Source organism: Protopterus annectens, chromosome 1.part0 (assembly GCF_019279795.1).
Source record: "Protopterus annectens isolate FY-2018-M chromosome 1.part0, PAN1.0, whole genome shotgun sequence".
Classification (NCBI taxonomy): Eukaryota; Metazoa; Chordata; order Ceratodontiformes; family Protopteridae; genus Protopterus; species Protopterus annectens.
This window is the reverse complement of record NC_056725.1, coordinates 78,223,283-78,247,790: the sequence shown is the minus strand read 5'-3', so window position 1 is coordinate 78,247,790 and position 24,508 is coordinate 78,223,283. Positions and strand designations below refer to the sequence as shown.

The window sequence follows — 24,508 nt, the reverse complement described above, 5'->3', positions numbered from 1 at the left end:
ATCACACAAGCATTCCATGGTCAACAAACAAAGCTTGTTAATGGTATTATATAACAACAATCAATACCCCAATTAAGCATCACATAAATACATTACATCTAAAAAACAACACCTCGATTAAGGGTGTAACATAATGTACCAACTCTAATTTACAAGTAATTAGTGCCCCAATTAGTAGCCAACATCAGTACCCCAAATTAAATGTTTCATGTAATAAACACATTGCAAGTGGTCAGCAATGAATACCAGATGATAAAAGGTATTCCAATATACACATGCACTATATAATCAACAATCAGAGCATTAATTACAGGTATTACATAATTAATGCCACTGGTAACTAACAATTAGCACCAAAAATAAAGCTACTGCACAACAAGCTCAATATAAGTTGATATAACTAACATTACCAAGATAAAAATCAACTTAATGTTTTCAAAAGAGAACTCCAGCTGATTAAATAAGCTGAAAGGTTAAAAAAGTCAGTAGTTAACTTGAAGTAAACTAACCAAAAACTACAGTTGTATAAGTTGCACTTACCAATAACAGAAGTTCAAATTCCTCACTGATGCAGTAGCCCTTATGCCACATGGGATCCTCCCACCTGAGAAAGAACAATAGGCCAGCCCCAAAAAGCTCTGTCTGTGCAGGACTTCCCAGTTGCATTAAATCAGCAGATGGCAACAGGGATACATGCAAATGCAGTATAAATATAGACAAAATATCTCAACTGTGGTAAAGAAACCATGTTATGGAAGAATTTTATTAAATACAAATGCTTGTATACCATTACAGGTGCTTTCTCATATAAAAACTACATATATTCAAAATACTAAGTTTTGTAAGTAAAATCAAGTCACTTCACAAACATATGATTGCATGTGGTGTAGTGATTGCGTTGTCACCTCACAGCAAGAGGTTCTCCAGTTTGATTCTCAGCTGGGGTGCCTTCTGTGCAGAGTCTGCATACCCTCTCTGTGTTTGTGTGGATTTCCTCCCATATTACAAAGATATGCATTTCTCCATGGGCCTCTACTGAAAACTGGCTTTGTTCCAAGTCAGACTTTCCTGGTAAATGAATCATGTCAGGAATTCAATACTTTGGCATGCTCATGTTTTAAATAGGTTGATGGTATAACATTCATTTAAACCAGGTAGCATATCATGTATGCTCACTAAATTTCTTCTGATATAGTTTCAGACCAAACCATGTTACTCAAACAGCATTATTAACCATCACCAGCTACATTAGACAAATGCTTAAAAACAAAAAAGCTGGTGGGTCCATGTTCCATAACTTCTGAATGGTTTTCAACATGGCTGAATAGTCCATACTAAACAATATCTCTCATATTTTAGCCTCTCTGCCCCTCCTCTATGATGACTCACTAGCTCCTTGAATAATAGACTACAAGTAATAAGACAGGAAAAAAGCCTATCCATTCCACAGATAATACAGTCATGTGTACTATAAGGATCTACCCTTGGATTTCTGTTGTGTACATTATTCATCAATGGCATGCAACAAATGTTTCAGACAGTTTGGTACCATTCAGTATGCCTCCACTTTACCTTCCAGACTAAAATCACTTAAAAATGCATTTGACAATATCCATTCATGGCTCACCACCTCATGTCTCATACATGTCTCATACATAACTCTGTAAAGATAAAAAATAGTTGTATACTATTCTGGTCATGATCGGCCAGATATCAATGACAAACCCATAACTGAAAATGACTGCAGACAACCAGTAATTGTCATCACATTCAAACTACTTGGTGTCATATTTAACCCTCTCTTACGACTGACCTCTACATCAACAGTGCTATCAAACTCACAGACTGTAAAAACATGCTTTAATATGGATAATAGAGCAGTTCTGCCAGCAAGCTAAATGAATATCAGTCACTGATTTCCTCTCTGTAACCTTTGCATTACTCCTCACTTTTTTCCAGTCCCTGCATCATCTCTCATTAATGTGACAACAAGCATATCACTATGTCTCCTGCTTTACACCTGGCTGCTCTCTTATGACTCAAATCTATCAACTGGCTTAAACTCCAAATCATATTCTCAGTCTGTAGGCTAGCCATTGTCCACTCAGTCCGTTACCCACCATTCCATTCCCTCACTCACTGGTACAGTCTGAATCATCCGGTAACCACCACAAGTAGCCATATTAGTGCTCTACTACAAACCCACAACAAATGCAGAGATGTGTGTCTGTCTAGTACTGTCACTAAACTACACAACAACTTTCCCAAATCCCAGCTCAGGCACTCTATTGTCCACCAAATAGTGATGTAATTGATTGCTTGGTAGCAGAAACCTGACTAATATAGTACCTGACATTTACATTTTACTGTAAAATACCAAGGACTTCAGCTACTCAGTGTGCCAGTAATTAAGAACCACAGAAATGCACCAAATCCAGAACTCAGTGGAACAAGCCATACACATGCACCAAATCCAGAACTCAGTGGAACAAGCCACTGAGGCAAAGGTGTTATATTTAAATAAATATATTTTTCTGGTGAGCACTTTCATCCACGTTAATAAGATTTAATGGACTTCATTAGAACAAAATGGACACTCTCACGGGTCTATATTATAATCAAAGTCTTACAGCTTTGAATGTTATAATATCAAACCCAGTACAGCAAAACACCAGAAAACTGAACAGTCAGAATAGAGAATTTTTTCCCAGGGGAAAAAATTTGCTGTTCCGACAAACATACACACAACACAAGCACACCAAAATAAATAATCCACACACACTTCACAAAACCCTACACTAAACCATACATACACCACTAGCTATCCATTTACCTTAACCCAACCCTAACCCTAAGGTCCGTCACTATCGCACACTCACCTTAACCGCTCCCTAACCCTAACTCGCCTACCCCACCCTAACCCTCACATCCACACAATTGCACACTTACCTGACCCGAGCCCTAACCCTAACTCATCTAACCTGCGCCCAATCGCACACTCACTTTCATTCGCACACTTACCTTAACCCAGTCCGTAACCTTCGCTCCACAGTTGAGGAAATAGCGAAGCTGCAGAAACAGCCCACCGAATACTTTCCATAGGAAAGTATTTGGTGTTCTGCAGCTTCACTATTTCCAGTGTTCGCTCTGCTGGGTTCAATATTATAATATATAACATAATATATTATAATATTATAACATTCAAAGTTGTAAGACTTCGATGTTATAATATAGACCCCAGTCTCACACAGCATGTACTAAATATTCTTTTTGTAATCATGTATCTTACAACCAGTCAGTCTAGCATCCTTACTTAATTCCTTATGACCAACTGACCAACAATCTCTAAGTTACAGCATAATAATATAAAATGATGAAAAATGTATTAATTAATTTGATTAAAAACATAATTTTATAAAAAGACTAAAATTGCATATCAAAATACATGTCCAAGAACTTTTTCATTTACAGACTAAATAAACCAATAAAAGTTTAATGTGCTGCTCTAAAAACTATCACAGTTTACCCCTGTGCACATTAAACACTGTTAAAAGAAACTAGATTGTTTAGACCCCCGGGGGGGGGGGTAACAGGCATTTATTCTCAACTGCCATATTAAATCTCTGTATTCTCTTAAAGTTTCCCATTGTTACCCCAGGTGCTTTCCAAATGTTTTCTAATATTGCAAACCTAAAGTAACACAACTTCCCACACTCAATTCTATGTTTATCTAGGCATTGAAGTTACATTTTTTCATAATATCTTTTAAGTCCTCATAGTAGCCTTTCAGTCTTTCCTGTATAGAAAGACCTACAATTTCCGCAGTAGTAATGTGTATAATTTCTGCTTCTGTACACATACCATCTACTGTTAAATGTAGGAGCTCAATCTGGCTTCAAATGCAGAAACTTCCCTTCATAAATATATTTGCACTACATAAAGGAATTGTATTTCTTTGTTTCTGGATGACCATTATATCCGTTAAAGACAAAATTGACCATCTGGGGACAGAATAATAATATCCTGATAAATACATGTAAAAACTAAGCATTTGAGATTTGGGACACATAAATTGAAAGGTGAATCCTTAATACAGGACACAGTGATTGAAACTGTAGAAACATTTAAGGATCTGGGTATATGAGTAGATCCCACTTTAAGTTTTTATAATCATATCAACCAATTGGTTAATGATAATTATAGAAACATAAGATATATAACAGTCTAGGATATCAAAAATAATGAAATGATTGTTTGCTAGTTATATTACAGCCAAACTTTAGTACGGAATAACAATATGGAAATCGTACAAGAAAACAAGCATGATTAAAATGGCAGGAGGACAGTAGAAATATACTATGAGCAGCCATGGATGTGAAAATGTAAGTTATTAGGAAAGATTAAAATATTTGAACTTGTACTGTGTTCATTTAGATATCTAAGAAGAGACCTTGTTCAGGTATATAGGGCATGTAGAGACAACTGCATCTGTAAATGTTTGTGGTTAGGAAAAAGTAGTAAATAATCATCAGACAACCTGTGTAGAAAATTCTATGTATGACGGGTGTAGTGACTGCCTCTCTGAGACAAGACCTGATGCGTGGAATAGACTACCAAATTATATTAAAGTGAGCACTAGTTTTGATATTTTAAGATCAACCTAGACACTTGTTTTGAGAATAACTGTTTTGTTATTGGCCGGCTAAAAATCTATTACTATCACCTATATTGTTTTCAAATTTATTTTTTAGGTTTTTGCCCCTTTTGTTAATAAATATCAGTGCATACTCCACCACCTTCATGACATTATTTTTAAATGTTGTCCAGTTATTTAGTGTATTATCTCCATTGTTAATGAGGCAGGCCCACTGGACATATGGTCCCTTTTCAGTGGTAGCCCAGGAGCAATGCCTGTTTAAGCGACTTACTTGGGTCTATATTATGATATAACATACTCAGAAGAGCGAACAACACATAACTGACCCCTGTAAGCAAAAGCTTACAATGCTGAAACCTCAGAACAGTGATTTTTTTCCAAGGGAAAAAAAATCGCTGTTCCGAAACAAAAAAAAAAATCTGTAAAAAATGACGTAATGTGGGGGGCTTCACCCCACACACCCCTACTTAAATATACCAACTCCGAGATCGCACTACAGTGCCAAAAACAGCAAAGTAGCGAAAGTGGCCAAGCAAATTCTTTCCCAGGGATAGAATCCGCTGAAAAGTCGCTTCACTATTTTGCCTTTTCACTCTATTCAGTTTGACAAAGATGCATTCGACAACCTACGCCTGCAACAGAGTAATAGGGAGCCACTTACTCAAGGTCACACAGTAAGCAAATGACAGCTGAGAGAATTCTAACCGCTCCTCACAGCCTTATACTTCTGTGCCAACTGCCAGCCCCAGTAATACATGTATAGTAGACATTATATTTAAATATAGATTCTAATCTGCTAATTAATATATAATACTCTTACATATGAGTACTTTCTCCTGTGGTTCTTTTCTGTGCATTCTTATTATGCTATCTCTTCTATAAACTCTTTTTGTATGCTAATGCTTTTCTCCCCCATTTCCAATGAAAATGGGTGGTTACCCAATGAGATGCACCAGTTAAATGCAAAATAACACAATTCAAAATAATAAAATTGTAAAGCGTAACTTCAAGGCACCTAATACTGATGACCCAACATTCTTCTAAGACTTTTTAAACAACTGAAAAGAGACAGCTGAAGAGAGGATATATGGGTAGTGTGAGGACTTTAACATTATACTGAGTCCTGAAATTCCTTATTCATTCTATTTTGCATCTATACATCTATTTGTTATGCTGCATGTAAAGCAGAATTCTTTTGCCTCTGGTTCTTTCTTTCATGTTGCTTTTGTAGACAAATGGGTAAGGATTGTCCCAGACCTGAACTCTGCCATACCACTTGTCTGGATTTTTTTTTACTGTTCCTATCTGTGTTATCTTGTTTAGCACATATTTATTTATTTATTTATTTAACATTTGTTTATCGGGAATGTGCATCTGGGTTGATAAGTATTCATTTTCAGTGGAAGCCCGGCAAGATTACCTCCAAATTACATATAAACATGTTCAAACTTAATACAGAATACATAAAAATAGCATGAGATACAATAACATGCACAGATGTACAAATACAAGTTTATCCACACAGCAACAAATTATCTGAGTTACAAGTAAGCAGGTACTGTACATTGATATGAGGCAGATGGTAGCTATGCAAGTAATTGATATAGATATGCAAGTAAATGATGCAGAGTGAATGGAGGACAGATAGATAATAGAGAGTATAGCTAGATAGATTGTTGTATAAAGTGCATCACCCTGTGACCCATTCATAGGTTATCTAGCATGCAAATTAATCTGTGTTTCATCATCTGCAACAGCTGACCTGATTTATAACTTGCTGAGTAACTTAGCACTTGTACTCCTGTATTCATGCCTGCAATTTCTGTTCCATCATAATACACAACACATATCACAGATAATGTTGGCCAATGTGCTGAAAAAAAGTTTGTGCTGTGAGTGGTGCCCTATTCTACAAAAATCTGTTAACTAGATTCTTCTCAGGGGTTGTGATTACACTTCATGGATGCTGGAATATTGATTAGCCTGCATGCGATAAGTGATGAAAGCTGGAAAAGACGACATGCTTTAACCTGAGACATGGCCATCCCTAGGTCTGTTATACAATTTATTATTGGAAGTGTCTCTTGTGACAATATAACAAAGTTAAAGCTCATGGCATAATCGATATTCAGTATTCTGGAGTACGCCTGATTTAAATGGTACCAAGATATCGCAACACATTGAAGTCAATTTAAGTTTCACCCAGGCAAAACAAACTGATCAAAATTTCAGCCAAATGCAAAAATAAATACACAGTTAAATAAGTAAACAAAACAATTTGTTACTCAAAATCATTTTATTATTTTAATATGCGAGCTCAAAATAGTCATTTGCCAGCAAATTTACATATCTAATAATCTTGCATATTGACTGTCACAATATTATATATTTTAACCACATATATATTCTATGTCAAATATAAAAGCAAAGTAATAACCAAATAATATTTTTATAGGGGTTAACTCCCATGCCCCTACTTAGTTATTTACACTATTTGCAAGGCTGCAGGAGTGCAGACAAACATAAAAAACAACAAATTTGAATTATTACAGGTGCACAGAGGACAATCTGAATCTTTCTAGCTTACTTTTGACCAAAAATAAGGCATCAGATTAAGCTAGAACCCTGAAATGATTTTTGCTAGGGTATACTCTTTCACTTACTTTTGATTTTGCTCTGCACTATACCATCTGCTTCCCTAATGTTTTTCCTATGACAGCATATCTCCAAAGTTTTATAATTTTGTTTTCTTTTTACATTTAATGCCAAGGCAGATGCCTAATATATATATATATATATATATATATATATATATATATATATATATATGTATATACAGACAGAGATAGATAGATAGATATTGCATTTACCCTTGCTCTTGATCCCTGAATCGTAGCTGAAATGGATTAAGGATTTCAGGAAAACCAGCTAATTTCCTTGTTTAAAAAATAAATGCATTAATCTAAAATGAGTGCCTTTTTAGCCAGCTCAGTGGCATAGAGATAAAAAGCTGTGACCATGAAGCAGTTGACCTGAAATTGATTAGAGGCTTTTGGAACCTGTACTAGCTGGCCATGGAGGATGGAAGGAAGTTCCCCTAGGCTGCAACCATGCTTTTTATTATGTGCTCCAAAATAACTGTTATAATATAGTCCTAATGAGCACTGAGATGAAAACTAGGTGCTGCTATCTTACAGATGGCCCACTTCCACCCGGAGTACTGTAACTACTCAGATAAACTTTGAACTTTGTCCCAGACTCAGATCATAATAACCAAGACTGTGAGAAAGAATCAGAACTGCCAAAGTAAATAAATAAATAGCCATGCACTTTGAAAAATGACAAAACAGAAAAAGTGGAGAAGCAATGACAGTAAAACATCTGCAAACTTTGTTAGCCAGAGTCCCTTAGTGTTGGCCTGTGCTTCAGAGAAGTAAATGCCAAACAAGAATAGTCCCAGGACTGAACCCTGAGGTACTCCACGTGTCACTTGTCTGGAGCTGGATTTGGAGTCAGCTACTTTTACAGTGTGGGTTCTGTCATTAAGCCAGTTGGCAACCCACCAAGTGATGTAGGGATTTATGCCCATTGTAGTAAGTTTATCTATGATTCCAGAGTGGTGGATGGTGTCAAAGGCCTTGGTGAGGTCCAGATAGGCTGTGTTGACCACCTTACCCTTGTCCATGGCTCTGGAGACTGATTCGAAGAAGTCAATCAGGTTCAGGAGACATGATCGGCCCTTCACGAACCCAAACTCAGTGGGGTTCAGTGTTTGAATGTTGCCAATGTCTTTGTTTATAAGTTCCTTGATAATACATTCCATGGCCTTGCAGATCTGGCTCATCAGACTGATGTAGTTCCCAGGATCCAAGGTGGATCCCTCCTTGTGGAGTGGGATAACTGTAGCTATGTGCCACTCAGTGGGCATGAAGCCTGAGGTGAGGCTATGATTAAACATGACACTTAGGTGAGGTGCCAGTTCATTTTGTAGTTCATGTAGTACACAGCCCGGGATGTCGACTGGTCCCATGGATGCTGTATTCTTAGCTCTGGAGAGTGTGGTTTTTACCTGTGTTGCCATGATTACCAGAATTTGGCAGTCTTTCGGTATTGAGATAGGCCCTTTAAGGGGTGAGAAAGGGGTGAAGTTGGCACTGAATCGATCTGCCAGGATATTGGCAGTATCCTTGGGATCAGTATATTTAATACCATTCTGTTGTAGCTCAGAGCAGATCTGAGCATTGCCATTTAGATTCTTGACATAGCTATAGAATGCCTTGTGGTTGTCTTTGGAATCTTTGGCAATTTTATTTTCGTAACTAGCTTTGGAGGATTTTATGAGGGATCTCAGCTTCTTACTGAGGCTGGTAAGGGAGTTTTTTGCATTCTGGGAGTTTCTTCCTTCTGTTGTACATTTTGTTTATGACAGGGGACCACCAGATTGGCTTCCTTTTTTTTGGAGAAGAGCATCTTGGTTCTATTTGGGATGGCACAATTCCTGCACGAGTGGATTCGGCAGTCGAACCCTCGGTTCCCGTCTGCATGGGTGTCATGAAGTTTGTCTCTTCTGACTTGAGAAGCATGAAGTTGGCCTTGAAAAAGTTTTTTACAGATGTTTCCTTCCTGGGGTTGGGGGTGGGATGTGGATGTCAAAGGTGATTAGCTTATAGTCAGACCTAATCAATGAGGGGATGACCACTGGTGTGGAACATCGATTTCCCATGCTGGTAATGACCAGATCAAGGATATTGGAGCCCCTGGTGGGACTATGGATCCAGGGAGTTGGAATTTATGAAATCCAAGAACTGTTGGGCAAAGGTATTGGTACATAAGTAGTTTTCCCAGTTAATGGCAGGGTAGTTATAATCACCCAGTATTAGGGTGTTTGGCTGTAGCATAATATTTCCAAGTATATTTAGAAAGGTGTAATGAGAATCTTGAGGCATGGTGGTGGATCTGTAGCAAGCTACAATTTGGATTGCAGTCTTACCTAGTGTTAGCTGCACCTGGAGAATTTTGGATGCATTGTGTTGGGCAACTAGCCTGGAGGTGTGAATATCTTTTGTGAATATGGACACTCCTCCACCTTTAGTGTTTTGGTCCTGGTTTGGTGGCCAAAAAGTGTGGTGAGACTTGTAGCGTGGTTTTGCAGGAGTGCTCTCTGAAGCCTGAACCAGGTCTCAGTTACTGCACAGATATTAATGTTCTCCATTTTTAGGAGTGCCTCGAGAGAGTGCATTTTGAGGTTTAGACTTCTAGCATTGAGTAGCATTACCTTCAGATTTTGCATATGTGTACCTGTTACGGTGGTGGTTTTGTCTTTTGAGCCTTGCCTAAAAAATAATATACATGGATATAAATAGCTAGCTGGCTTGATAGAGAGAGATAGAGGGATAGATAGATAGATAGATAGATAGATAGATAGATAGATAGATAGATAGATAGATAGATAGATAGATGGATATGGTGTGTGTGTGTGTGTGTGTGTGTGTGTGTGTGTGTGTGTGTGTGTGTGTGTGTGTGTGTGTGTGTGTGTGTGTGTGTGTGTGTCTGCATGCGTGTGTGTTTGCATGCATTAAGTGCACATGCTGACAGTGATAACACACATCAGAGAAATAGATGCCAAACAGTAAGGGGTCCAGCACAGAGCCCTGTGGTACTCCACTGGTAACGGGTTTACTGGTGGAGGTGCAGTCACCAATTTTGACAGAGTGTGTTCTGTTAATAAGCTAATTGTCTTCCCTTCTATTAACATAATGGTTAATCTCTATATGGGAGAGTTTCTCAACGATGCCAGACTTCGCCTTAATGATTGGTGCATCCAGCTGCATGTGTGTGTACTTTCACAAATGTAGCACTTTTACTAGCCTCTACTCTGGAATTTGACAAGGATGTCTCTATTACCTTGTTTGTTTATTACAACTTAAAATCCATTCCTGACTGCTGTTATATTCAATGATCTAATTCATCCTTTTATATTAAACAGTGCTACTATTATACCAATGATTTGCTATTGACTAAATCAGATATTAAAAAAGTAGTGCAATCTTTTTAATACTAGCAGAGGAAGCTACCAGCATAATTGGATTTAAATTAGGTTTTGGCAAGATTCAGACATTAGAATTAAAACTTAATAACTATGAAATTCCAATTCAGATTACAAAGCCATTAGGCTGGCACTATTTATAACAAGAAGACCTTACATTTCAAAAAACAATTCCTTTGGTGGACAAATGAACCTTTTTAAAATGTCTTCATTACTCAAGATACCTTTTCTGAAAAATCCTAATTTTTTACCATCTAGATTTTGTTTTTCATTAATATATACATGCTTCCATATTTTCAGTGGTGTAACAAATTTTAAAGAGTTTTGTCAAACTCTATATTGAGTGGAAGCTCAGATAGGAGTCTTTGAATCTCAAAGTCAGTAGATAAAATAAACAGATCTGTTGATGTGATTACACTTGACCCAGATTATTATAAATTCTCATAAAACATGGCAACTCTCTGTATCTGATATTTTGTTTTACTAGAAAACCACTTAACTATTTTATAGCAACCGGCAAAGTAGACAATGTAACTATGCAATGATTTTAACATGATATCTTCTAGGACTACACTCCCCCCCTATATTGAGCCATTATTTATCCTCATAAGCATGTAGATTTACATTCCTAAATCAAATTTCCAACAGCCATTCAGTCCAATGCCATTTGGGTTACCTTCTAGCATCACTTATCTATGCACTCGATACAAGTTAACATATAATTTTTACTCACATTACAACTTACTAAACACATTTATTTTAGGACAATCTAAAAGGCGAAAGTTTTATTCTGAGAGATATAAAATATCTAGGATTTATACTCTAATGCATATGTTTCATTAAAAAAAGTTGAGTAGTAAGGCAGTATCCAAAACTGAAAGGAAACTAAGTGGCTAAAACTCTCTACAAATGTATATCCCTGCCTGGTTGCCTAGACAGCAACCATTAGTTCCAAAGCTAAAGTTGCTGTTAGAGTAGTTTATATCCCAAAGCTTTCTTACCCAAGTCTACTTTATCCATATTATTTAGAAAAATGATAGCTTATTCATTCCTGGGCACTATAATACAAATCTTTTAGGAAGGACCAGCCTTTGGTCAACTGGTGCCCTAGGCAAAAGATCTCCACAGTGCCCCCCAACACCACCCTGTGCCTCCATCCTGGTCTGCTTACACCACCCAGATTACTGGAAAAGTGCCCCTGCTAGAATCATGCTCTAGGCGGCCACCTAGATGGCCTATACCTAAGGCCGGCTATGCTTTTAGGAGCAGAAAGAAGTCAAGTCACTCACCTACGTTCAACTTAAACTTGATGTTGTTAGTTAACTCACCTACCACACTAAACTCTAACTAACAATAACACTTTACTTCAAAGTTTAATGATGGCTGACTGCCCTGAAAGGTTCATTCAGTTCTCCATGCTACCTAATATAGTTAAAGTCCACCCACCAATACAAGCATTCCTGCTCTGCAGATAAGCTAGAATACCTAACATAAAAATTTACGCATATACATTTTCCAATGTTAAAAACCCTTAACAGAAGATTTATGCCCTTTCTCCACAGTTGTGTGACCTCTGACTTGGTATGTATAATTAGCGGAGGGTAGGGGTGGTTTTGGATGTGGTTAGAATCTGTCATTATTTTGTGCTTAAATGTTTTTGAGTTTAGGTATTTTTATTGATATTTTTGCAGTAAATATTATGCTGTTTAGATTATTTTAAGTAGACATATACATACAGGCACACGCGCGCGCACACACACGCACGCACACACACACGCACGCACGCACGCACACACACACACACACACACACACACATGCACACACATATACTCTTCTTTTTCTCATTTGTTTGCTAGTTCTTAGGTTGGGTCTTGTACAATACATTCTACGTCTTCACAAATGTTCCAAAACTTGTATGATCTAATATCCATTACCAACAAATCTTGTATTTTTGTATTTTCCTTTTGAATTTAAATAATTCAGTAGTTGCAGTCTTTCCAAAGCTGTTTATTTACCCCTAGAAAGTTCAGTATCATCATTTTTTTGTAGAGCAACTTTTCTAGAAATGGATTGGTGAATGAGAATATCCCAGACAAAGTTGCATTAGTAAAAAAATATTAGACAGTTATTAAATAAAAAGGAATTTGGCAATTTCACAAAACTGTTATAAGCTTGCATAACAGATACTGAGATTGTTGGGTTAGAAACACAGCTCATCCACACAGTGGTCACAAGGATGTGACCAGTTGTGCAGCACATCTGGAGGTACTTTTCCTAAGATGCAACCCTGATGGATTAGAACAAGAGAACCGATTCATAATATCGGAGGAACTAACTTTCCATTGTATTCTAGATATGGAAAACATCTTTAGTTACCCAGTTAATCCAAAGGTTAAACATTCTTTTTGATGTACTAGAACCAGTTAATATACATTTATTTCTCCCTAGCTAGCTGGTGGCATTTCTATCTACTATCTACAATCCATACAAAAAGTAGTATTAAGAACTACATTAACATATTAATTAGCCTTAATTACCAATAGGAAGAGGCTGTGAGGGTCACAGTAATTCTATCCTAAGATTTTATTTAATTCATTTTTTGCTTTATTTCATTTTTGCTATTTTATTAATATGACTGGTATTTATTTTAATAAAGGAAAAAAGATGTAATAATCCTTCCCTATTACACTGCAACTACTTAAAAACAATTCATGCATGATAGCAAAAGTGACTGAAGTTTGAGAAGAATGTAAAAACACTTAGCTTTGCACTTCATAGAGTTCTAAAATAGAAAGGCCAGATGATCGATGCCAACTCTTCTTATTTCCAAATAAAATATCTTATGGATCATGTGCAAAATTCTATATGCAAACTTATCTGTGGTTATCCATCTTTTTGTGGCACGGTGTCTGTTGTACTGATTTGTATCATGTGCTTTATGTTTCTACAGAGAGTAATTCTGCAGCATCAGCTCTGGTGACATCAGCTAGGTTTTGCCTTATTCCCCCTGTTTCGCCACCTGCCGCTTGCACTTCAGAGTGACTTTGTTTGTTGTTTTTGACTTTCTCTGCTCTGTTCATTCTAGACCTCACCTATTTAAGGGAGTTATTAATTCTGAAGGGTGACAATCAGCAGGTCAAAGTGGGTTTGGTTGAACCCACTTCAGTCGAAGTCAGGAGGCTGAACGGTGACAATGTCAAACCCAACATTATCAAAGTATGAATCTCGCCCCCATCTCAACCCATGTTAAAGCCCGTTCCGAAGTTTACGGTGAGTCACATTTCGACAATGTCGGAATTCGACATTGTCGGTTTCACAGAAGGGGGTTGATGATCCCATCATTCGACGGGGTCAGGTTCGACCTGCTGATGGTAAACTAATTTTGAGTACCTCATTAGGAATACTATGATCATCATCTGAAGGGCAGCTAGTTGTTCCCAGAACAAGTATAAAACCTCAGACAGATGCATTTTTGCACATATTGCTTCCATTCTATGGAATCAGCTACCTTCCCTGAAGGCAGGTCAGTGTGAGGCTTCATGTGTAAGAATCCTTAGAAAATATCTGTTTAGAGTATGTTCGTACAGCCCAAATGAAATGTTAATATTTTGTTTGTAGTTTATAATGTTTTTATTACATTGCATTTTCCTGCTGTGAATTAATTTTATTGAAACATTGATTTTCTCTTTTGCTGGTTTTGTAAAGTTATTAGCTGAAAAGTACTGTAATTAAATAAATGACATAAAATTGAATGAAACATCATTACTTCTGTAGCATCAGCGGCTGTATATAAGTTGGTAGACAAACACATACGTTGATATCCTGAAGATGAACGACTCTATATCAAACCGAAACTTAGAATGTTTATTATGCATGCACCAAGGAAGAACCGTGGCAAATGCAAATTTAAACATTGTTTTTGTGTAGCCACACCCCACCACCACTAATTATATATCCTAACTCTAAGATCACACAATCCCCAGGGAAAGGGAATAGTCCCCAACCCAGGGATTGTTGATCTTGCACATCTGTTTACTATTTTTTTAATTTCACCAAGTCTTTTGGATTTTTAATACCATGATGGGAATGGACCCCATTCCTAAGTCAAAGTCCAATTAAAGTTCATAAAATTAGCATTGTTTCAATCTATGGTGTCAGCCAGTAGTGTTCTTCGCAGCATCTGCAATGTGCCCAGTAATGACTCCTTCTGCAATTCATATGGAGTTACATGTATTGATAACATATCTAAATGCAATTGTACATTCTTTTTATAAGACCCATTGCTCCTACTACTGTTGGAACTGTCTGGGTATCTTTCTTCCACATTGCTCTCATTTCTGCCTGCAGATCCTGATATTTTATGACTTTTTGTGTCTCTGTACGCAAGACACTGTAGTCACTGAGTGCAGCAATTTCAATGATCAATGCTACTTTTGCCTTCTTTTATTGGACCACTATATCCAGTTTTCTAGCATTTGTCTTTTGAACTGTTGGTAATGGATGATCCAATATGATGTAGACTTTTTCCTTTTCTATGATGATTTGTGGGTTATGTTTTCAATGTTTTTCTTCCACTTCAAAACCATAATGTTTGCACAATACCCAGTGCAACAGTCTCGCCACATTATAAAGCCTTTCAGTATACAGTCCTTCTGCCATTAGTAGGTCGCAACCAGTAACGAGGTGTGCAATTGCTTCCAGTTCGGTTTTACAAAACCTACATTTGTCTGTTTCTCCCACATGTTCAATGGACTTTATAAACCAATGTGTATGCAGCCCACTATCTTGGGCCACCAGTATTAACCTTTCATCTCTTGGTTTGAATCTGTATAATCGACCAAATACAGTTGATTAAAAAGATACAAAAACACAAGTAGAGGGAAGCTGTATATTACAAACAAAACCAACAAACAGCTCCGGGAACAAGCCAATAGATATCCAGGTGTCAAAATAAGTAAAACTTTCTTTTATTAGCCAGTATATCCAAAGGAATTAAACACGTTTTCGTTGCTGAGGTGCAACTTCTTCAGACAATGAGAACAACTACAAATAAGGTTTAAATACACTGATGTAGAGTGTCATGTGATTCTCATTAACCACTTGCATACACATATCCAAAAACTATACCATGAAAAATGTTTTGTACATGAATCAACTGTTTGCATAAATACAACATAGTAATGTTAAAAACATTTAAAAAATAGTTGTCTAAAATGGCCTAAAATAAGGACCAAAGAGTTTAGTTACTTGTGAACATAATATACTTCTAGAAAATTATATAATAATGACTACATCCTACTGGCCTTTAGTTTTAATATAGGCTTAATGGAAATGTAGTCATTCAAGCCAGGTTTCTTGTTTGACTCCAAAAAAATCTGCCAATGGGTTTCCCTTTCTTCCAATTTAGCTTGCCATGGTCCTCCCCTAGGGTCCACGTTGATCCTTTCTAAAACAAAGAATCTATATCTAGCTGTAGGACATGTCTGTGTATGTTTGTATAAGGCATTGTTAATGTTCGCTTTTTGTACATCATACACGCTCTGTTTTGCCCACATAGTATGCTGGGCACTCTAAACAGATGGCAAGATATACTACTCTAGTGGAATTACAATTGTAATACTCCCTAGCTTTGACCACTCTGTCTAAAGCTGTGATGGTAACTATCTCGTCCTGTAGGATGTAAGAACATTGTGGACAGGTTCATTTGTAGGTGCCTTTGTTGTTTTGTTTTGGATAGGGGCATGTTCTAATAAACTTTTAATGTTTTTGCCCCTACTATAAACCATCTTTAAGTCTTTTCTTTGAAACCTGGAAAGATCAGTAAATGAAAGCATCCCACTCCTGTGTGATAATTTCTCTAATAGCTGCTGAATTTGAACTGTATTGTGTAATAAAGGCATGTGAGAATTTTTTGCCCAGTTGGGTTGATACCTATACCCAATACTGGAGTATATTTATCTTTTCTACCCTTCACAACCTGTTCCTGAATTTGGTTGATGAACTTAACCGGGTATCCCTATCTTGAAACATGGACCTCAATGTATTACATTCCATAAGAAAGTCTTCATCCTCTGGCGTCATCGTGAAATCCTCACATACTGTCCTTTCACAATACCTCTTTTCTGATGTATAGGATGGGAACTGTGAAAATGGATATAACTATTAGAGTATGTAGGTTTTCTGTATACGTTAGATTTAAAACCTCCTAGTGCTTTTTTACTGAGAAGGACGTCAAGATACTCTACCCCATCTTCATATATCTTATATGTGAATTTTAGGAAATCAGTTGTAGTGGCTAGATAATCCATAAATTCTTTTATCTCACCAGTAGACCCTGTCCAAAAAATACAAATGTCATCTAAAAACCTGTAATAGGCTACCCAGTACTTTTGGAAGGCACTGTTGGTCACAAACTTACTTTCCCAGATGGAGAGAATGATGTCCGCATAGGTAGAGAGGTTTGCTTATAATATTCTCCCCCAAAATGGATAAAGTTGTGGTGTAATACTAAATTCATTAAATTAATGATGAGGAAGCTATCTCTTGGACTAGCCTTGGGACAAGATGCTATCGCTTCTTCCAACCAATGTAGACCTGTTACATGTGGAATTACAGAGAACAGGTCTACCACATCGATGGTAAGGAATTTAAGGTTGGAAACATTCAGATCCGAGTAATCTGTTTTAGAAAATCCCAGGAGTCCTTTAAAAGATGGGATGATCTAGGCCATAATTTCTTGAACTTGTAATCAAGAAATTTAGAAATGGTAGAAATTTTGGAACCTTGGGCCGCCACTATAGGTGGGGGTTCGAGGGATTTTGTGGACCTTGGGAACCCCAAAAATAGATGGAACTTTGGGTTCCTGGTTGTGTAGTAAGGTGTAAATGTTCTGTTCAATCATCCCTAAATACAATAACTTTTGAATAGTCAAATCAATTTTTTTATAGGCTATGTTAATCTCGTTCAAGGATACCGTAGTGTATCTATTAATGTTGTTGAGAATATTCACCATTTTACCTTCATACAGAGCCTGGTCCATGATAACCATCCCCCCTCCCTTGTCCGGTTCCATAATGCGAATGCTAGAATCCTGTCTCAATGATTCTAAAAGTGCTCTTTCAGAAAGTGTTAAATTAGTCACATGTTTATTCTTTGTTAAACTTTGCTTCCTGATCCTTTGTTCTATCCTCATTTCCAAATTCCTAAGCTGTGGGTGAAGGGGTGGGTTAAATGTACTAGTCTTATGTGGAATGTCTTCCTCATAATAGTCTAAATGTCCCAATAAGTTTTCTAAGTTGAGCTTTCTGATAAAGAGTTTCAAGTCAACAATAACTTGAGTCATGTCACTAGATTTACTAGGGACGTATTTAAGTCCCTTGGTAAATAACTTGAAAAAAGTATCTGTGACCTCCAAGTGACTGTAATTGTATATGGTAAAGCCCTCTGAGGTACTAATAGAGAAAGGAGAGAGAGAATCAGTGGTAGCCCCATTCTGAAACTCCTCAAAAACCCCATTATCCCATGTGGCTTCCCTTAGTGTCTGTTGGAGTGATTCCTCATGTTCCCCCTGTGCGGGGGACTTGGGGGCAAAAAAGACTGGGAAGTGCTTCGCTGATTTCTGATCCTTTCGGACCTCCTAGGTAAAGGATCCATAACCCATTCCTCTGGTCTGTCCATACCCTGTTCTTGATCGTCTGTTAAATGCCCAGTAAAAGACACAGTCCTAGAATGAGTGTAATTCTTGTTATATGAAGAAAGGGTATTGTTTACCCTCACTATATTCCCGTATATCCCTTTGTAGTTTTTTACATTTTCTTTTGATTATTATGTCACATTTATTATCTATATCCTGCCTAATTTTATAATATTTACTTTTATGTTCTTGGACCTGAAACAGTAAGTCCGAAACAATAGCTTGATTGTATTTAGTAATGTCCTTGTCCAGCACAACAATTTCCCTTTCATTGTACGATAGCTAACCCACAATTGTCAAATGCTGTTACAAGTTCTTGGTGGAATACACTATCCTTAACTACATTGTTGGGATATTTGTGTATTCTGAGTCCTTTAGGTACCAGTCGCTTGTCTAAACATTCTTGCAAGTACTTGTTATCCAAGTTAAGTCTGCGGTACCTGTACAAGCTGTTTTCCAGTTCAGTCATAGATTCCTGGAAGCTAGTTGCTCTGACATCCGCTTGCGTATATCTCTATACCATTCTTCAAAACTTCCGACTGGCCTATGTAGCGGTTCCGGTTCTCCAGTATGCCCTGACATAGGTGTTGTATCGGCTTGGAATAGCCTAGGAGTTCTTTGGAAATCCGTTGGTGGTATAGACTCTTCAGGTTCCGTGAGAACATTGCCACTACGTAGTTTGTGCCCCATGTGTACTGTTCCTCCTGGACTTTCCGGTGTAGCGGCAAAATTGGTTCTCGTCAGAACCTGCTGCAAGCCCTTGCCTAAGGGCACTAACAAGTGGATAAGCTCACTGAGTTGACCAGTGAGTTACTTCAAATGTAACTCCTGCGATATCGGCCATAGTAGTCTCTCCCAGATCCTCCATAAAGCACCAAAAACACAAGTAGAGGGAAGCTGTATATTCTTTGGTCCTTATTTTAGGCCATTTTAGACAACTATTTTTTAAATGTTTTTAACATTACTATGTTGTATTTATGCAAACAGTTGATTCATGTACAAAACATTTTTCATGGTATAGTTTTTGGATATGTGTATGCAAGTGGTTAATGAGAATCACATGACACTCTACATCAGTGTATTTAAACCTTATTTGTAGTTGTTCTCATTGTCTGAAGAAGTTGCACCTCAGCAGAAACGTGTTTAATTCCTTTGGATATACTGGCGTTAATAAAAGAAAGTTTTTTACTTGGCGTTTTCATTTTGACACCTGGATATCTATTGGCTTGTTCCCGGAGCTGTTTGTTGGTTTTGTTTGTAATATACAGCTTCCCTCTACTTGTGTTTTTGGTGCTTTATGGAGGATCTGGGAGAGACTACTATGGCCGATATCGCCACATACATTTAAGCAGAAGGGCTGAAATACGTAAACTCACTGGTCAACTCAGTGAGCTTATCCACTTGTTAGTGCCCTTAGGCAAGGGCTTGCAGCAGGTTCTGACGAGAACCAATTAAAGTCCAGGAGGAACAGTACACATGGGGCACAAACTACGAACCTGAAGAGTCTATACCACCGGATTTCCAAAGAACTCGGCCAGTCGGAAGTTTTGAAGAATGGTATAGAGATAGCGGATGTCAGAGCAACTAGCTTCCAGGAATCTATGACTGAACTGGAAAACAGCTTGTACAGGTACCGCGACTTAACGGATAACAAGTACTTGCAAGAATGTTTAATATCCCAACAATGTAGTTAAGGATAGTGTATTCCACCAAGAACTTGTAACAGCATTTGACAATTGGGTTAGCTATCGGACATTACTAAATACAATCAAGCTATTGTTTCGGACTTACTGTTTCAGGTCCAAGAACATAAAAGTAAATATTATAAAATTAGGCAGGATATAGATAATAAATGTGACATAATAATCAAAAGAAAATGTAAAAAACTACAAAGGGATATACGGGAATATAGTGAGGGTAAACAATACCCTTTCCCGCCTTCTTCATATAACAAGAATTACACTCATTCTAGGACTGTGTCTTTTACTGGGCATTTAACAGACGATCAAGAACAGGGTATGGACAGACCAGAGGAATGGGTTATGGATCCTTTACCTAGGAGGTCCGAAAGGATCAGAAATCAGCGAAGCACTTCCCAGTCTTTTTTGCCCCCAAGTCCCCGAATCACTCCAACAGACACTAAGGGAAGCCACATGGGATAATGGGGTTTTTGAGGAGTTTCAGAATGGGGCTACCACTGATTCTCTCTCTCCTTTCTCTATTAGTACCTCAGAGGGCTTTACCATATACAATTACAGTCACTTGGAGGTCACAGATACTTTGTAAATCTAGTGACATGACTCAAGTTATTGTTGACTTGAAACTCTTTATCAGAAAGCTCAACTTAGAAAACTTATTGGGACATTTAGACTATTATGAGGAAGACATTCCACATAAGACTAGTACATTTAACCCACCCCTTCACCCACAGCTTAGGAATTTGGAAATGAGGATAGAACAAAGGATCAGGAAGCAAAGTTTAACAAAGAATAAACATGTGACTAATTTAACACTTTCTGAAAGAGCACTTTTAGAATCATTGAGACAGGATTCTAGCATTCGCATTATGGAACCGGACAAGGGAGGGGGGATGGTTATCATGGACCAGGCTCTGTATGAAGGTAAAATGGTGAATATTCTCAACAACATTAATAGATACACTACGGTATCCTTGAACGAGATTAACATAGCCTATAAAAAAATTGATTTGACTATTCAAAAGTTATTGGATTTAGGGATGATTGAACAGAACATTTACACCTTACTACACAACCAGGAACCCAAAGTTCCATCTATTTTTGGGGTTCCCAAGGTCCACAAAAATCCCTCGAACCCATAGTGGCGGCCCAAGGTTCCAAAATTTCTACCATTTCTAAATTTCTTGATTACAAGTTCAAGAAATTATGGCCTAGATCATCCCATCTTTTAAAGGACTCCTGGGATTTTCTAAAACAGATTACTCCGGATCTGAATGTTTCCAACCTTAAATTCCTTACCATCGATGTGGTAGACCTGTTCTCTGTAATTCCACATGTAACAGGTCTACATTGGTTGGAAGAAGCGATAGCATCTTGTCCCAAGGCTAGTCCAAGAGATAGCTTCCTCATCATTAATTTAATGAATTTAGTATTACACCACAACTTTATCCATTTTGGGGGAGAATATTATAAGCAAACCTCTGGTGTCGCTATGGGGGCAAATTGTGCCCCTACCTATGCGGACATCATTCTCTCCATCTGGGAAAGTAAGTTTGTGACCAACAGTGCCTTCCAAAAGTACTGGGTAGCCTATTACAGGTTTTTAGATGACATTTGTATTTTTTGGACAGGGTCTACTGGTGAGATAAAAGAATTTATGGATTATCTAGCCACTACAACTGATTTCCTAAAATTCACATATAAGATATATGAAGATGGGGTAGAGTATCTTGACGTCCTTCTCAGTAAAAAAGCACTAGGAGGTTTTAAATCTAACGTATACAGAAAACCTACATACTCTAATAGTTATATCCATTTTCACAGTTCCCATCCTATACATCAGAAAAGAGGTATTGTGAAAGGACAGTATGTGAGGATTTCACGTATGACGTCAGAGGATGAAGACTTTCTTATGGAATGTAATACATTGAGGTCCATGTTTCAAGATAGGGGATACCCGGTTAAGTTCATCAACCAAATTCAGGAACAGGTTGTGAAGGGTAGAAAAGATAAATATACTCCAGTATTGGGTATTGGTATCAACCCAACTGGGCAAAAAGAAGGCGAGAACAAGGCCGAATTCTCACATGCCTTTATTACACAATACAGTTCAAATTCAGCAGCTATTAGAGAAATTATCACACAGGAGTGGGATGCTTTCACGGCTTTTACTGATCTATCCAGGTTTCAAAGAAAAGACTTAAAGATGGTTTACAGTAGGGGCAAAAATATTAAAACTTTATTAGAACATGCCCCTATCCAAAACAAAACAACACGGGTGCGTAAAGGCACCTACAAATGCGGAACCTGTCCACAATGTTCTTACATCCTACAGGACGAGATAGTTACCATCACAGCTTTAGACAGAGTGGTCAAAGCTAGGAGTATTACAATTGTAATTCCACTAGAGTAGTATATCTTGCCATCTGTTTAGAGTGCCCAGCATACTATGTGGGCAAAACAGAGCGTACTCTTAAACGCAGGATATACGAGCACATGTATGATGTACAAAAAGCGAACATTAACAATGCCTTATACAAACATACACAGACATGTCCTACAGCTAGATATAGATTCTTTGTTTTAGAAAGGATCAACGTGGACCCTAGGGGAGGACCATGGCAAGCCAAATTGGAAGAAAGGGAAACCCATTGGCAGATTTTTTTGGAGTCAAATAAGAAACCTGGCTTGAATGACTACATTTCCATTAAGCCTATATTAAAACTAAAGGCCAGTAGGATGTAGTCATTATTATATAATTTTCTAGAAGTATATTATGTTCACAAGTAACTAAACTCTTTGGTCCTTATTTTAGGCCATTTTAGACAACTATTTTTTAAATGTTTTTAACATTACTATGTTGTATTTATGCAAACAGTTGATTCATGTACAAAACATTTTTCATGGTATAGTTTTTGGATATGTGTATGCAAGTGGTTAATGAGAATCACATGACACTCTACATCAGTGTATTTAAACCTTATTTGTAGTTGTTCTCATTGTCTGAAGAAGTTGCACCTCAGCAACGAAAACGTGTTTAATTCCTTTGGATATACTGGCGTTAATAAAAGAAAGTTTTTTACTTGGCGTTTTCATTTTGACACCTGGATATCTATTGGCTTGTTCCCGGAGCTGTTTGTTGGTTTTGATTAAACAGATGTTAACCAAACCCCCTGTCAATCAAACCAGTGGAACCCATATATATATATATATATATATATATATATATATATATATATATATATATATATATATATATATATATATATATATATATTCACTTTAGAAGCTCGAAATACTGAAATATCAAAATTCAGTATTTTGAGCCCATAAAGTGGAATCCTGAGAAGAGAGAAAGCTCAGAAGCATGAAATTCAAAACCTCGAATACCAGAGTTGTTGAATTTTGCACTTCTGAGGTTTTGCTGTGGTTATGGATTCAGGCAAGTGTGTCTATGTTAAGGGTTTTGGGTAGGGGCTGTGGTGTGTCAGTGTGTTTTGTTGCTGTGATGTGTGTGTGCTAGGAGAATGTAGCTTGTGTGGTGGTGTTTTGTGTGTGTTTGTATGTAGTACAACCTCGGAGTGAAAATATTTAAGTAGGGAGAGTGTGGGGGGCCCACAGTGTTTGTGTGTGAGGAGGGAGATGTGTGTGTGTATGGAGTAGTAGCACGGAATTCAAAATCTCTGGTGTGCGAGATTTTGAATTTCGTGGTTCTGAGTTTTCGTGGTTTTAAATTTTTGACTTTATAGCTTCGAAATACTGAATTTCAACATTTCAGTATTTCAAGGATATAAAGTGAATCTACATATACATATATATATATATATATACATACATTGTATAACAGGAGCTTAACATAAGGAATTTTTTTCTGCAATATTTTCAGCTCTTTAATGCCTCCATCACCATGGAAGGAGGTATCGGAAATTTGAAGTGCTATGACAGACATCTGACATCTTTATTATCAGCCATTTCCAATAGTGACTGAATGCAATTAAATGAGCAGACAGAATAGCTTCCATTGCTGAATCATGCATTTGAATGCTGCATATTTAGTCCTGCTGTAAAACGTGGCAATGCTGTTTGCTATCAGTCAATATGCTACAACACAGGAGATATGCTACTTCAGTGTCACTAGTACAGGTAGTTGGCTGAGCATAATGCAGACAGTGCAGTGTGAGTTAAGCCTTTCTACAAATTTTTATACTTGTTTATCTGCCAACAGTGAGCCTGAAATGTTTAATGCCATTTTTTTTCAGCTTTGTCTTAAATACCTGTGATATAAACTGCAAATTCATTTTTTTCTCTGATATTGTGCTGATATTACTGCTGTCATTGCACCTTCCATATAGATTATTCCAGTCAGCTGAGTTTATGACTGTCGTAATTAGGAAAAATAGATTTCTGAAAATC

General features: G+C 37.3%; 1 protein-coding gene across 1 annotated transcript in view; it reads left to right on the top strand.

Moving 5' to 3' along the window:
• Positions 1–24,508, top strand: part of GPR4 (G protein-coupled receptor 4) — a 2,027,241-nt gene that overhangs the window by 1,349,666 nt on the left and 653,067 nt on the right. The window lies entirely within an intron of this gene.